The 16,822-nt window shown below is 42.2% G+C and overlaps 1 protein-coding gene across 7 annotated transcripts in view; it reads left to right on the top strand.

The window, feature by feature from the left end:
* Window positions 1-16,822, top strand: part of PTP4A3 (protein tyrosine phosphatase 4A3) — a 246,418-nt gene that overhangs the window by 4,455 nt on the left and 225,141 nt on the right. For 5 of the 7 annotated variants that reach the window (XM_056823003.1, XM_056822998.1, XM_056822995.1 and 2 more), the window contains exon 1: window positions 10,722-11,024. The exons of 1 other annotated variant lie outside the window; for it this stretch is intronic. The gene's annotated coding sequence lies outside the window, so the exon portion shown is untranslated. Of the gene's footprint in view, window positions 1-10,689; window positions 11,025-16,822 lie in introns of those variants that run through there. One more of the 7 variants, XM_056823001.1, reaches the window with a different exon arrangement.

The following is a 16,822-nucleotide window of genomic DNA, read 5'->3' as shown; positions in this document are numbered from 1 at the left end:
TATTTCTCTATTCACTGAGTCACTTCGCTGCCCCTACTTTTCAAACTTTAAAATACTGTATAAAGGTGAATAACTTATTTCAGACATGGTGATGGGACAGTTGATTTGAGCAACAGGAACACAGGGACTTATACTGGTGTTAAGTCCTCTGGAAATGCCTCTCCTTTAGAGAATCCCTGAATTCTAGTGTTTAAAGAAACCTCAGAGACAATCTAGTCTAATCCTCATCCTAAATAGGATTGTTGGTAGATCCTTTGCTACACTGCCCAACAAGAGACATTCTAGAATTTTAGTGATGGAGAACTTAGTATCTGAGGTAACCAATTCCATATCTGGCATCTCTATTTACATAATGTTTCCTTAAATCAAGTTTCTAAAGTCTGCCTCCCTTCCTTGTATTGTTTATTGTTCTGGCTTCTGGGATCAAGTGGGACACATTTATTCTTCTTCCAAGTGTCAGTTCTTCACCTGCGCTCACTTAGAGAGGCAGCTCTCCTATTTCTCAAAGTATTCTCTCCTCTAACCTAAATATTCCTGGTTCTTTCAATCAGTCTTTCCCTGATGTAGTCTCTAGTCCTTTTGCCTTCCTCTTGGGCCAGATCTTCCTCCATTTCCTTGCTCTCCCCCTTCCCGTCAACCCCAATGGCATATTCTCTGCCCCATCTTGTTCTGTTAGCATCCATTCTATCACTTGAGCCTCACCACTGTGAAATTGGATACATTTTTGCATCTTCCTGTGCCTAGGCATTCAACTAAGTGGTATAGTGCAAATTCTTCAGACACAAAAACTATGTTATTCTGGCCAAGTCACTTAACTTCTGTCTGCCTCATTTTCCACAACTGTATAATGGGGGAAGATAGTGCTTACCTGATACGATTGTTATAAAGTGGGCATGTGATAATATTTGCATGCTTAACTCAGTGCCTGGTACATAGTGGGTGCTTAATAAATGTTTCTTTCCCCTTTCTCCCTCTAAGCTGACAGGAATCTTTTTCTTTTTCTTTTTTCCAAACCCATACCTTCTGTCTTCGAAATGTAAAAAAATATTATTATTTAAATTGCAAAGTTTAAATTCTTTTTGAGAAGAATTTTAGGTAAAGAAAGATGCTACCCCTGAATCCAGAAACTGAACTGTTGAAGATACCATGAAGAAGCCTCCAGACCACAAGTGCACAAAAATGAACTTTGAATGTGGTTGATTGAACATTTATTTGTATGCATACTTTCATGCCAAAGGGGACTGCCTCCTAACTGACTTTTTGTCAATGCAACCAGCAATTATTGGTTTTGTTTCCCCCCTCCCTTATCCTCACATTATTGTAATCTTTAAGTTGATTATGTTTTCATGATCCTTTGGGGGAAAAAATTAATTTTTTCCAAAAATAATCACATGGGAAAATGTAAAAAATAGACTTGAATCCAGGACTTCAATCCCCAGAAGCCCTGGCTCCACTTCCCCAGAATGTTTTGTAATCTCACTGAAAACCTCACCTGGGCCGAGAACGAGATGGGGCATTTAACCTTATTGCAAAGGCTTTTGGGCCTCTTTTCTTCCCTGTTTTCCACTTGCAAGCAAACGTGGCTCTTTTCATAATGTAGGTGAGGTTGTGTCTAGGCCTCTCTCTGGCCTAGACACGTGCTTTCTTATCCTGTATTTTCTTTAATCCTTAACCTTTAATAAACCTCATAAAAATATAATACTCCTTGCAGAGGGAAACTAATTTCTACCTGCCTCAGTTTCCTAAATTTTAATCTTTACAGAATCAAAACTATTGTAAGAGCTAGGCAATAGGGATTAAGTGACTTGCCCATCTAAATAGTGTCTGAGGCCAAGGAATCTTTTTAAAAACTTCTTGTTATTCAGTCATTTCAATCAGTGTCAGATGCTCCATGACCCCACTTGGAGTTTTCCTGGAAAAGATACTGGAATAGTTTGTCATTTCCTTCTCTAGCTCATTTTATAAATGAAGAAACTGAGGCAAACTGGGTGAAGTGACTAATCCAAGGTCAAACAGGTAGTTTCTGAGACCAGATTTGAATTTAGGAAGATGAATCTTCCTAACTATAGGCCAGTGCTTAACTTAGCTACTCTTAAAAAGGCCTTCACTGCTCCTGAATATGGAGAAACAGATGGAGAAAGTTTCAAGGCAGAGTAAATGGCAGGAGAAGAGATGAGGAGGCAGAAAGGCATGTAGCCTATTTGAGGAACAGTGAGCAGCAGCCCAGGCTGGCTGGAGCATGGGGATGCATTCATTCATGCCTATATTAAAAAGGAATTTACTATATGCCCAGGTTATATGATTGTCCCTGAATATACAAAGATAAAATAAAAATAGTGCTTGTCTTCAAGGAACTTATATTCTATGTGTAGAGGAGAATAATATGCTCTTCAATAAGGGGAAAAAAAATTGCAAAGTAAACAATACAACATAATTTGGAGAAAGGGAAGGTGTTAGCAAACGAAAGACCAAAGTGAGATTTGGGGGAGTTTGTACTTGTGATGAGTTTTGAAGGAAGCTTGGAAGTCTAAAAAGGCAGAGGTAAAGGAGTGCATTCCATGTAGGGGGAATCAACCCAGGCAAAGGCACAGAGAGAGGATATTAGGAAGTAGTTCTTTACCAGGAACATCTAGCAGGAGAGTTTGGAGAGAATAAAGGGAAGTAGAGAGGAAAATAAAGCTGGAAAGACAGGTTGGTGCCTGTGCCCTGTTACTATCCCCCTGTTCAGTCTTTGGTCAATTCTTCATCTCCTATAACATTGGACAGACCTGGGTTTAATGTGACCAGGAGTAAGACATTTATCACATGCCTCAGTTTCCTCATTAAGCAAAATAATTTTAAAAATGTATTTTCATCTTCATCATATTGTTAAGTAAGCCACATGTCATTTATGGAAGAAAAAACTCATGAAGGAAATGAAGTGAAAAATGGTTTGCTTCAATTTACATTCAGACTCCATCAGTTCCTTCTATGCGTGGATAACCATTTTGGTCATGAGTCCCTCCAGATTGTCCTGGATCTTTGCATTGCTGATAATAGTTAAATCATTCACACTTGATCATCACACAGTATTGCTCTTACTGTGTACAATGTCCTGGTTCTGCTCCCTTCACTTTCGAGCAAAATAGTTCTTGTGCTAGGTCCCTCACTAAGGTGGTTGAGAGAAAAGTACTTTCTAAGCTGTACAGTCATATATAAATATGAGTTATTATAGAGGGAGGAAAGCCAGTTATGAGGCTATTCAGATTATAGACTTCAAGATGGAAGAGACCTTAGAAGCAATATCAGTATCGTCCCATCTTACTGATGAGAAAATCGAGGCTCATGGAGTTTTATTGCCTTTCTCAAGGTCACTTGGGCAGTAAATGTCAGAGCCAGGATTTAAACCTACACCCTTAGACTCTGAATCCCAGGGCTTCTACCATTGCCCCCACAGAGTTTCAGGCCAGGGATTAGAAGAGCCTGAACTTTTCTTTGGGAATGAAAAGGAGCATTGACTAAGTGAGATTGTGACATAGAATGGCCAGGAGTTGGTGACTGATGGGCAGTGAGGGGCCTAAGGAATGGGAGGAAACAAAGATAACCTTTCTGAGTCTTTCTGATTGCCTGCATTCTTCAAGACTGCATTCCTTAATACCCTTCTCTTAGTGTCTTATCTTAGCCCGCCGGGCTTCTATAGAGCTCTTGCTCTAAGAGCTTTGGAGTACAATTACCCAGGGGACCTCAAAGAACTTAAGCCCCTCCCCTGCCTTTTCTCTGTGGCGACGCCTGGCAGAAAGGAAGGGTCAAGAGCACGCTCTGCTCTTCCCTAGACCTTTTCCCTATCGTAGAAAGTTTGCTAAAGTACGCCAGGCTTCTTTTACTCTTCGCTCTTGGAGCAGCGATTGGATGGATCCTGTCTTTGGGATAATTGCCACGTTTTTGCAGGGGCTGAGGGAACACTGTCATGCCTTGTTCCTGGGTAGAAACAACCGGGAGAGGTCAAGAGGAGCCAAGTCTCGGTTCCTAGTCACCCTGCAGAGGTCCGGGCTGACCGGGCGGAGGCGCCGGCAGTCTGCAACTGGGGCTAGGGAAGATTCTGAAAAGCGGCCCAAGGGGCGGCAGGGCTCAGGAGAGCCTCGGCAAAGCCAACCCGATAGGAAACACGTTCTCATTGCGTTTTCCAGAGCATGAGGGCTCAGGGCACTCTGATTTTTACCTGCCTGTCATGCCTTCCAATTCACAGGGCTCCCGTGACAGGGCAAGGAGGACCTTGCTAAGTCTACAACCAGGGTGATATTTACACTCATGTTTGTGCACACATATATACACACCTGTATATCTACATGTGCACGCATGTGTTTGTATATGTGCACATACCCAGAGACAGAGAGAGATGAGACAGAGAAAGAGAAAGGAGAGAAGGGAGAAAGAAAGAGAAAAGAGAAAGAAGTGGGGAGAGAGAGGGAGGGAGACACTGACAGAGAGAGAGATGAGAGAGGGCAGGGAGAGAAGAGAAAGACAGAGGGAGAGGGGGGAGATCATGAGAGCTGGAGTTCTTCCAATACTCATTAGCCGCCTATGTCTGTCCAGTGTTTACTAGCTGTGTGATTCAGGACAAATCACTTCCCCTATCTTGGCTTCCACTTGCTTGTCTATAAAATGGGCATGATGATGTTCTAGAAAATTAACACCTAGCTCACAAAATACACTTTGGAGGGTTATAGAAACAGGGGCTGTTATGTTAGTATTAATATTGGTTTGCTTTTCTTTTAAAAATCAGTTTCATGGGGGCAGCTTGGTGGCTCAGTGGATTGAGAACCAGGCCTAGAGACAGGAGGTCTTAGGTTCAAATCTGGTCTCAGACACTTCCCAGCTGTGTGACCCTGGGCAAGTCACTTAACCTAGCCCTTACCACCCTTCTGCCTTGTGGCCAATACACAGTATTGACTCCAAGATGGAAGGTAAGGATTTAAAAAAAAATCAGTTTTATACACAGAAGAAAAACATATGATTGATTACATAGTTCGATGGATATATGACTGAGATTTTGGCTTTAGAAGAACACTATTACAAATATGAACAATATGGAAATAGGTTTTGAACATTGACATATGTATAATCCAGTGGAATTGCATGTCTGTTGTAGGAATAGGGAGGGAAAGAACAAGAATCTTGTAACCATGGAAAAATATTCTAAATAGATTTTTTAAAAATAAAAAATAAATCAGTTTCATGAATGCCCTTTATTTTTGTCATAGTTATTATTCAGGATATAACCCACCATATTTGAAATGAATTCCTCTTACACCAAAGAATGAAAGACTAAGCAAAACCAGTAGATACAGTGACTGGTCAGATTGCATATGCAACATTCTGCACCTGACATCTCTCTACAGAAAGAGACTGTCATCTCTTGCTGGCACCCCACTGCAATCCCAGACTGGTTATTATCAATATTCAATTTTAGTTTTCTTTTTCCCCCCATTATTGTAGTTATGCTGTATTCCGTTTGCAATTACTACCTATTTTCATAGCCCTCTTCCTTTGTCTGGGTCCTTCTATGTCTCATTTTAATATTTATCTTTCCATTTTAATTTCAATCTCCTTTTTAGAAGCCAAGTAGGTCCCATGCCTAATCTGTTCCTCTCTCCTCTGCCACTCAGAGGCTGATGCCTGAGCTTGTCCCATCAATTACAGAAAGTAGAGTCCCTGGGAAGGAGGATAAGAGTATTATAGTGCTATAGGCCCCAGCAGGGCCTGAGGAAGGGAGGTGGTCAAAATATCTGCTGGTAGAGACAATTATGACTTTAGTGTTAAGGGCTGAGGTGTTGGGAACAGGGAGCCAAATGAGAAATCTGAAATCTATTCCCTGAGAGTACACTCCTTTTAGGCACAGAATCTTAGGGACACTGGGCAGTCATTTAGTGCCATACACCCCTAAATAAGAATCTCCTCTCTTGAATCCTGTGGAGGGCTCACCTCTGGATTTTCCTGAAGACCTTTGGGGGGGGGGTATCAATTGCCTCATATCCCATGGTATGGCTCATTCCTAATTAGAATAACTAATTGTTAGGAAGTTTTTCCTTACACTAAACTGAAATCCTGCTCCCATTTTTGCCCTCTGGGGCTAAGCAGAACAAATGCCTTTTATGCTAGGGTCTTTCCACTTCTTGAAGACAGTGATTGTATCCCAAGCTAATTATTTTCTGCTCCTCAATCAATATCGCCTTGTTCCTTCACATTCTTTACTGCTTGAATAATCTTAAAGAGAAAATGCACTTAGTTATTTATTTTTAAGGTATGGGAGAGATATTTATTTCTTATACACAAAAGAAATGCCAGACATATAATGCTGATAAGTATATAGGAAATGTATTTATTAAATGCCAAAACTATGTTTGGGAGTCATAGAAGATTTTAGAGGTCATTTGGACCAAATCTCTTATTTTATAGGAGAGGGAACAGAGACCCAGAAAGCTCAAGTCAAACATCCAGGATCACCCAGGCTGTAGAGCAGGATTAAAACTCAGGTTCTTTAACTCCAAATTCCTTAACACCATGATGCTCTTTTCTCCCTTTTTAGGATTCTCTTGAGTTGATCAGTGTCCTTCCTAAATGTGAAACCTAGTACTGAACACTAAAATTCCTGATGTGATTTGACTTGGGAAGAAAAGTTCAATGCATCTATTATCTCCCTAGTGCTGGAAACATACATTCTTTTTCAATTTCTTTGTTAAAATTTTTTTCAGATTACACGTCCATTAATATTTTAATAATTATTTTTGGACATTTTCCATCCATGTTCTCTTCCTGTCTCCCCTCCCTCTTCCTCAAGATGGCAGGCAGTACAGATTATATGTAGGTTATCATGCAATATATAGTGCCATGTTCATCATGTTGTGGAAGAAGACATATTGCTTATACAAGAAAAAACTCATGAAGGAGATTAAGTAAAGAATGGTTTTCTTCAATCTGCATGCAGATTCCATCAATTCTTTCTATGATGGTGGATAGCTTTTTTTTTTATCATGATTCTCTTAGAGTTGTCTTAAAGCCTTGCATTGCTGGAAAGTTAAGTTATTCACAGTTGATCATCCTATAACTTTACTGTTACTGTGTGTAATATTCTTCTGGTTCTGCCCACTTCACCTTGCATCACTTCATATGAGTCTTCTAGTTAATCTCTCAGTGCAACACAAGATGACATTGCTTTTTTGGGCCACCAGATCACAATGTCTCAATCTTTTATCTGACAACCTGCTTTCTAGTCACTTTTTTCAGTTTTCTATCTCTGAAGTTGGCTTTTAAAAACTCAAGTTTATAGGTTTTCACTTTTCATTTATCAATCAATCTTCGAGACACTGTGCTATGAGTTGAAGATATAAGTAAGATATGAGGGGGGTGCAGCTTCGTGGCTCAGTGGATTGAGAGTCAGGCCTAGAGACAGGAGGTCTTAGGTTCAAATCTGGGCTCAGACACTTCCTAGCTGTGACTCAACCCCATTGCCTAGCCCTTATTGCTCTTCTGCCTTAGAATCAATGTACAATATTGATTCTAAGATGGAAGGTAAGAGGTTAAAAAAAAGACAAAGAATGAAATCATTCCTACTGGTAAGGATCTTATAGGGGAGGAACAACTCCATATATAAAAATATCCAGGATGATTATAAAATGAATAGATACAAATATATACAAGGTAGGTAGTTAAAAACTTTAGGAGAGGCACTAGAGATTAAGCTAGGAGAGATAAGGAAAAGCTTCATGAAGAAAATGATGCATAAGAGTGGGCTTAAAGGGAAAGAAGGACCTTTTGAGATGGAGGTCAGGAGGAAGTGCATTCCAGGCATGTGGGAGGGAAAGTGGAATGGTACAGAAATGGGAGGTATGTTATGTATGAGCAGAAGAGAGAAGACCAATTTGACTGGATTTTACAGTGTAGGAGGGGGAAGAATGTCTAATAGGGTTGAAAAAGATAGGTTGGGGACAAGTGTTATAGGAGTGCTCTTGCCTTTCAAGGTCTATTTGGATACTGGCTGTCCTCCAATCTGTGTCATTCTCATAACATAGATCCTTGGTTCATACCACCTCCTAAAATGTTTTGGAACCATTAATGACTACTCTTAGTCTGGCTATTCAGCCAGCTCTGGATCCACTGGATCCACTGGACTAAATATATCCAGTCCACATTTCTCTCTCGTCCACAAGGTAAAAATGAGAATCCTAAATCTTGTTATAATTTGTAGCAGCCCACCCCTAGCTATGGGCAAGGGGAAAACAGTTGGTATGTGCGGATTGCCTTAAAGAGCATGCTCAGTCTTGAGCATGCTCAGTATTGCACATGGCTGGGAAGGCATCTGACCCTTGACCCCAGTTTCTCCCAGGTTAGGCGGGAAAACAGGTTTCTTTGTTCTCCCCTGGTTAAGAGAAACCACACCTATGCCTTGTCATTAACCAATGAGAATCATCCCTATGTACTGTGTATATTTGCATATCAAAAACTATAAGTAGCCCAGCAAGCTCCGCCTCTCTCTCTCTCTCCTTCTCTTTCAGGCTAGCTGATGGCTGTCCTTGCAGGAGCTTGGCCTCTGGCCAAGCTCCATCTTTAATCTTTCTCTATTCACCTCTCTGACCTGTGTGATATGGATCTCAGGACTGGTAAAAGCCTACGGAATGGTCCTTTGATCAGAGCTTAGCTGTGGCTCATTGATAATTAATAAAGACTCATTCTGACCACCTCATATCTCTAATTGGACTCCGTCATCCCCCTCGTGGGATCCAAAACTTCTATCCTGTCTCTATCTTCCTACCTTGTGGCTTCTCTCCCCTCTGAGAGAGCCACATAATTCATGGTTCCTTTTTACTTTTTTTTTCTGTCCCTCTTTAATTCTTCTGTTTTCTCTCATCTAAATAGTCAATAAGTGCCTAGCAAAGAAAGGCAAAGAACAGTCCATGTCTTCAAGGATTTAATAGACTAAGGGAGACTTCATGTAGACAACTATGTACAAATAAGCTATATATAGGATAAATTGAAGATAATCAACAGACTAGAAGGCAACTAACATTAAGAGGAATCAGAAAGGATTTCTTGTAAAAGATGGGATTTTAGCTGATACTTGAAAGGAAACCAAGGAATCCAGGAGTCCTGGATGAGGAGGTAGATTATTCCAGACATGATGGAATAGTTAGTGAAAATGCTTGGAGTCCGAAGATAGAATGTCTTATTCAAGGAATAGTAAGAAGACCAATGTCACTGAATCAAAGAGTGCTGAAAAGGAAGGCTGGAACCAGGTTATGAAGAGCTTTGAATGCCAAATAGAGGATTTTGTATATCATGGAGGTGATAGGGAGTTAATAGTAAAGTAACCTGTTCCATCTCCATGATTGATATTATGGATATCTCATGGATAATGCCTCTTTTTTTTTTCCTACCTTAATTTGTGGTAGAGTAGACAGAGCACTGATTTTGGAGTTATAGGGCTTTGGTGAAAATCTTGCCTCTGAGGTTTACTACTTGTGTGATGTTGGTTGAATCATCTGATCATCTGAACCTTACTTAGTTTCTTTATTTGTAAAATAAGGGATTTGGATTAGATGGCCTCTGAGGTCCTTGATAGCACTAAATTTTTGCTCTCCTCACCTAAATGATGTGCCATCACATTGAGATCATCTTTGTTGTTGTTATATTATACTTTTCATGACACTACTTGGGATTTTCTTGGCAAAACCACTGGAGTGGTTTGACAGGGTTAAATGACTTGCCCAGTGTCACACAAGGTAGTTTATTGTGGGAGGCAGGATTTGAACTAAGAGGAATCTTCCTCATTCCAGACATGGCACTCTATCTATGCACTGAATGCCAGCTGCCCTTTACCATCTATCCAATTATAAAATAAATATTCATCGAAGGCTTATTATATTGTCAAAGCATGATTCCTAAACTATTTGCACATTTCGTGGTACAATTGAAAGGGAATTAGTCTTGGAGTCCACCAACTTTGGTTCTAATCATAGGACCTGCCAGCATCCTAGGCTTCAGTTTCCTCATCTGCAAAGTGAAGGAATTGAAATTGACTAGCCATTCTCAAACCTTTTCATCTCAATACCTCTTTAGAGTCTTAAAAATTGAGGATTCCCAAGTGCTTTTGTATATGTGGGTCACAGCTATAGAAATTTATCATATTAGAAGCTAACGTTATTTTGAAAGTAATTTTTTGACCCAGTAGACCTCCTAAAAGGGTATGGAGACTACTTTTGGAAAAAGACTGGACTAAATAACCACTAAGGTCTTTTCCAGCTCCAGCTCTAAATCAATGACTGTTATTTCCCTAACCTAATATTTTCCCCTAATGCCCTTCTCTTCCCTGTCCCAAAGTTCTAACTACAAAGGTTCTCTAATGGGGCTGGGGAGAAGAGAGAGGATTTAGGGGTGTGCGTCTGTATGCATTTAGATGAATATCATAAAGGGACAAGTGGAAAGAACTAACTGCTGGGGGGGGGGGGCGGAGTGCATCGAGACCCTCCATCTCACTGAGGATGGGGGGGGAGGGGGGGTAAAGCTACGTGGGCGTAGCTTGGCTAAGGGGAACACCGGGGACAGAAGCGCAGCCGGGGAAGGCCCGGTGGTTGCGTTCGCGCGTGCGTCCCACGATACTCTAACCCTCCCCCCCCATCCACCCAGACGCACGCTCCCTTCCCACGCCCCCGCCTTCCTCCAGCCCACCCTGGGAGTGTCAGAGCCCCAGCTGTAACGGAGCGAAGAGCTGGAGCTCAGTAGTGCGCCCCGGGGGCGGAGAGGGAGGGGAAAGGAGGGAGGAGGGGAGGGAGAGTGAGGAGGAAGGAAAGAGGGAAGCAATAGCAAAGAAAAAGAAAGAGAAGACCACCAGAACGAGGCCACAGCCGTGGGAGGCGGGGGCTGGGGCTGGCAGAGTAGGGTGCGTAGAGCCCATAGTCGCAGCTGCCCCGGAGCGCGCTGAGGTCGCCGCCACAGCCACGGTGCAGCTCGAGCTACCGGGAATCGTGGAGCCTCGGGGGAGCAGGGGACAGGTCAGTGTCCAGGCCTCTGGGAGCCCTCCCGGGTGAGGGAGGGAGGGAAGAGGGTGTCACCCGCGGGGGAGGGGATCGGGGCTGGCCAGCTTGTGTGTCGAGGGGGAAGGGGATGAGGGCGGGGACCTAAGCGTTAATGCCTCCTTGCCCTTGGGGAGTGGGGGAGTGGGGGGGGGGGAAGGAAATCGAAGTTTGCTAGCACGGGCGGGGCGCTGCACGAATAGGGGTGGGGGGAGACTAGGGAGGGGATTCGGGTTTGCTGGCGCGGGCTGGGCGAAGCCAGGCGAGGCGGGGCGGTGCATGCGTGGGGGTTGGGGGAGGTCGAATTGCTTTGTGCTGCTGCGTCGAGAGGACCTAGCCGGCTGCACCAGGAGGCTGGCGGGTACCTTTCTTTCACACTAGGACTACTGTGGGGGGTTAGAGGGGAGAAGAAGGAGGAATGCTGCTGCTGCCTCTACCCTGTGGGGCTCTTATTCCCAGAATCCCCCTTCTCATCACCCCTCCCTTCCCATATTCATTCCCACGTTTTCATTGTGGCTTCTTCTACCCTGTCTCCCTCACCTCTCAGGGAGCAGAAATTTCAAACTGCCCCTTCTGCCAATCTTTTTCAGGCTTTCGTTCATCCCTGCCCCCACCTTATCCCTCACCCAGGCTGTCTCTGGGCAGCCGGGGATTCTGGGCATGGCGTAGGTATTCCAGCCCTCTAGGGCTGGGCAGGTGTTCACCAGAATAGACATGGCCCCAGGTAACCTGGGGTGACATTTCCTTACGGAGCCTGGGGCTGAGTTGGCGGCTAGAGGCAAATGACACCTGTTCTGCCTAGGCTCTTGGCACCTTTGGTGTCTGCTGCCTGCCCTTTTGTGAACATTATTTGACTTCAAACCTTAGTGGTGCCCAGATCCAGGATCCAGCCTAGCAAATGGGGCTCAGATGCTGTGGGAAGGGAGGGTGATATCTATCCTCTTAACTTGGCCATTCTCATAGACCAAGACTAGCCACTTATCCCAGAGCCCAGTAGAGGGCAAAGGGTGGATGAGGAGGAGGCTCTTGAATTCTTATTCTAGAGAGTTATGTGTACATGCACTATTCTAATAGGTTCAGTGGCTGGGAAGCAGGGACTTTATGAATTTTCTTTAACTTGAGTGCCTGATTTCTGTTTATTATATTCAATTTATCATGTATTTTGGGGGCAACAAGTCATTGGACCCTAGCACTCTTGATCCCCCCCCAAACTTCCCTGTAGGGGGAATTTGATTTCTTCAGTCCCCCCCCCCCCCCTCCCCAGTCTACCTCATGGTGTTTTAGACAGCACATGCCCAAAGAATTTTTTTTTTCTTGGTGTGTCTTGATGGTTTCCAGATGAGCCTGTTACACTGAAAACTCAGTTAAGTCCCAGCAGTTGGTTACATATTGAAGGGTTTGGTGGGGCTTCTGACTTCTGGAACTGTCATCTTCCAAACTTATTGACTAGCTGGAGTCAGGATTGGAGCCTTACATAGAGTGGGTGATGAGCCTACACAATTGGAGTAAAGGGGGCAGAATCAGAGGGTTCAATTTGTCATTCTTATTGAGGTCCATTAAAAATAATTTTATGAATGCTTATATGGGCCAGACAGACATTATGCTAGTTACAGGGAATGCAAAGACAAAAAAGAGTCAGACCTTGCCCTCAATGAGCTTACTTTCTATCAATAATAGGAAGATCCTCAGGGACTATGATAAAGACTATGAGTTTGGTTGTTCATAAAGCCCATAGCCATGATCACAGGGGCATTCTTTTCTGGCTATCCTCCATGTTTAGAATGATTTCTCTCCTTGGCATGGACTACTGACCTCTCTCTCTTCCTTTAAGTCCCAACTAAAATCCCACTTTCTACAGGAAACCTTTCCCAACCCCTCTTAATTCCAGTGCTTTCCTTCTTTTACTCAAATCCTATATATCCTGTATAAAGCTTGCTTTGTCTATATTTGTTTGCATGTTGTCTCCCCCATTAGATTATAAGCTCCTTGAGGGTAGGGACTGTCTTTTGTCTCTTTTTGTATCCCCATCTCTTGGCATAGGGCCTGGCATATAGTAGGTGCTTAATAGGGGCTTTGACCCCCCCCCCCCCCCCATCCTGTGGTCATCTGTTTTTGTCTTTGATCAGGTGCATTCACTATGCCTGCAATGGCTACCTCTTTGCCTCCATTGACCTTCCATCTTGTTATATGGTGATTTAGCATGGTGTCTGGTGACATGGTATAATCATTCTGAACTCTGAATAAAGTGACCCATGTTTGAATCTTAGTGGAACATTTTTGATCTTTATGTGTCTTTCCAAAATATCCTCTGTGAAAAGCAACTTGCATAAAGCAAGAGTAATTAATCTTTTTTTGTGTGTGTTGTGGATTCCTTTGGCAGTCTAGTGAAGTTTATAAGTCTGTTCTCAGAATGATATTTTTAAATGCATAAAATAAAATTCATAGGATTAGCAAAAGAAGCTAAATTATATTGAAATATAGTTATTAAAATAATTTTTAAAGTTTCATGGACCCCAAATTGGTTGTTGACCTTTGTACTCAAAAAGGACCAAAATGACATCACTGGTGATGTCTTTCCACTTGAACATAAATTGAATTTAAGTGAGGCAGAGTTTCACAAAGTCTTTAGTCTTACTATCTCTTCCAGAGTCATCCAAGTTTAGTGGCAAAACAGAAATCAAGGTGGCTGTGATAGCTCAGGATACAGTGTCTATCAGGCTCTAAGTGCTCCACATCTTCTGCATCCACTGCCTTTGTGGCCATGGGAACAAATTGTTGTCATCCATCCCTTCTGACTGGGGAAGTTTTCACATGCCTGGAATAGACCTCCCCCCAATTCATCCACAGGTTTGATGCCCATTGGTGGTCCTCGAGTTTAGTCTGCCTGCTAAGACTATTTTACTGGAGTGTGGGCTCTCTAAGTGCTATAGCTTCTTGGAGCACAAATGAGAGCCCAGTGGGAGATAGATACCAAAGAGCAGCCCTGAAAAGGGTTCAGCAAACCCTCATACCAGAGATACTGGTTTTCCTTGAACACCTCATATACCCCAAGTTAAGAGCCCTTGGTATAGAGGAAAATGGATGTGGAATCAGAAGACCTGGGTTTGAATTCTGCCTCTAATATTTATGACCTGTCTGAGCAAGTGATTTCCTTAAACCTCACTCCCCCAGCCTTAATTTCCTCCTCTATAAAGAGGGACTGGACTAGATAATTTCCAAGTGCACTCATTGCTTTCTTTATTAGAAGCAGCTAGGTGGTGAACCTAAGTTTGATTTTTTGCACCAAACACTTGATGTGACTCTGGGCAAGTCACTTCATCTGTATTTGCCTCAGTTTCACAGTTGTAAAATATGGATCATAATTTCCCCTCCCTTCCAGATTTGTTGGAAGGCTCAAATGAGATAATATTTGTAAATCACTTAACATAGTGCCTGGCACATAGGCAGCTTATTTTTTAATTTTATAATCCTTACCTTCTGTCTTAGTATCAGTTCTAAGACAGAAGAATGGCAAGGGCTAGGCAATTGGGATTATTTGACTTGCCAAAGGTCTATAGCTAGGAAGTATCTGAGGCCAAATTTGAACCCAGGTTCTCCTGACTCCAGTCCTAGCAAACATAGATACATAATAAATGTATGTTTCTTTCCTTTATTGTTGTCCAGAAAAGTCAGTGGCCCTACCAAACCTGTCAATATGTAACCTCTACAGCTACCTTTCTGAAGTCCTTTGGTGAATAGCCTCCGTTTCTGCCGCCTGTAGACTTGAGCCAACCCTAAGTGAAATTCTGATATTTTTCTCTTCTCTTTTCTTGTTTCCTTTTCCTGGACTTGCTCATTAGGGACCTCGTGCCCTTGTACTCTTCATTCCTTGCCCCATTGTCAAAATTTGAACAGATCTGAAGTGACCATCTGCTGGTCAGTTGGCTGAATGACTATACCTTGGCTGACTGCCATTCCCAGTGAAGTCTTACCTTAAACTTTTAGCTCTCATTGTAAGATGAAAGGCTTTATCTTTAGGTGATCATTTAAATAGAGTCAGGAGGACTTGTACAGTGTCAGAAGACCAGGTCAGTCATCCTCAGGATCATAGCATCTAAGCTGGAAAGAATCATTGAAGCCATCAAGTTCTACCTGCCATTGAATAAGATTTCCTTTGACATTATCACCAAGGAGAGGACTTCTGCCCCTTCCCTTGGAGATCTCTTGCTATGAGTAACTCATTATCTCTTGAGGCAAGCCAAATTGTTAATTTTCTCCTTGTATAAAGCCTAATACTGTTTCTTCTTTTCTCCAGGTAAATTGACCTAGATTGTCAGGTTCCCATAGGTAAATAAGGTTGACTGGCAGAGTGCTAAATGTTCTTAGTCATACTCTACTAATACACGGAGGGTTTGGAAATCTATATTGACATATGACCAATAAAGACAACCACTCAACCAGAATTTTTAAAGCTCCTACTACATGTTTGGACTGGAGCTATAAAGAAAAGTGCAATTATCCCTAGCCTAAAGGGCTGTATCTTCTACAATGAAATCATAGATCTTTGAAGTATTAGATCAAGAAGTGGAAAATCCATTGGATTTAGAGACATAGAACATAGGAATCAGAGCTGGAAGGAATCTTGGAGTTCATCTACTCTGATCCCCTCATTTTTACAATGAAGAACTTGAAGCTCTCGGAGGTGGAGTGACTTCTACAAGGTCATTGAAGTTCTAGGAAGCAGAGCCAAGGTTCAAACTTTAGTCTTTGGGCCCTTTGACATTGGGCATCCTGGGCATCTGATCCCCAATTATAATAATTGCTAACATCCATATAGTACTTACTATATGTCAGTCACTTTACAATTACTATCTTATTTGATCTACATAACAGCCCTGAGAGATAAGGTGCTATTATTATCCCCCTTTTACAGTTGAGGAAACCAAGGCAGAGGAGAGAGGTAGAGTGACTTGCTCAGGGTCACACAGCTAGTGAGTGTTTAAGGCTGGATTTGAACTTCCTGTTTCAAAGTCCAGCACTCTATCCACTGTGCCCACTGAATTAGCCTCTCTAAAGAACTGACTTTGAGTCCTGACTCTATTACTGTTATGACTTTAGGAAAAAGTCACTCCATTCTTGGCCAAGAGTTCTTTCTCTCTTTTGTGTAAGAGACCCCTTTGGCAGGCTGGTTAAACCTGTGGACCCCTTCTCAGGATAATATTTATATTCTTTTAAAGTGTGCACTTTTAAAAAAATATGTTTTTTCCTGATTGCTGATGAAACAATTTTTAACATTTGTTTTCTGACATTTTGTGATCCAAATTCTCTCCCTTCCTCTTTTCCCCCTTCCCCAAAATGGCAAGCAATATTATATATTTTATACATATGCTATCATGTAATAGGTATTTCCATATTCATTATGTTGTGAAAGACACGTGTAGGATGTTTTTAAAATAATGCATAAGGATTGCAAAAGAAATCCATTTTGTTGAAATGCAATTATATGAATATTTTAAAAATAAGCCGTCAGGCTTCAGGTTATGAACTCTTGCCAGAAGATAAGCTTTTTAAACATAGGCACTGTGGTTTTTGCCTTGGTAGTGCTAGCACCTCACATGGTGATTTGCAAACAGTAAACCCCCAAATGCTTTTTGTATAAAATTGAGCTGTGCAGGTCCAGGGGGAAGAAGAGCCCATTTGTTCTTCAGTATAATTCCTTGAATGTTTGATGAGTGAGGTATATGGGGAAAGGAACTTTGAACTTGAAGTCACAAAACCTGAGTTCAAATCCTGACTGT

The sequence above is a fragment of the Monodelphis domestica genome, chromosome 3 (genome assembly GCF_027887165.1).
Source record: "Monodelphis domestica isolate mMonDom1 chromosome 3, mMonDom1.pri, whole genome shotgun sequence".
NCBI lineage: Eukaryota > Metazoa > Chordata > Mammalia > Didelphimorphia > Didelphidae > Monodelphis > Monodelphis domestica.
The sequence above is the reverse complement of the archived record's forward strand: the minus strand, read 5'-3'. Positions and strand labels throughout refer to the sequence as shown.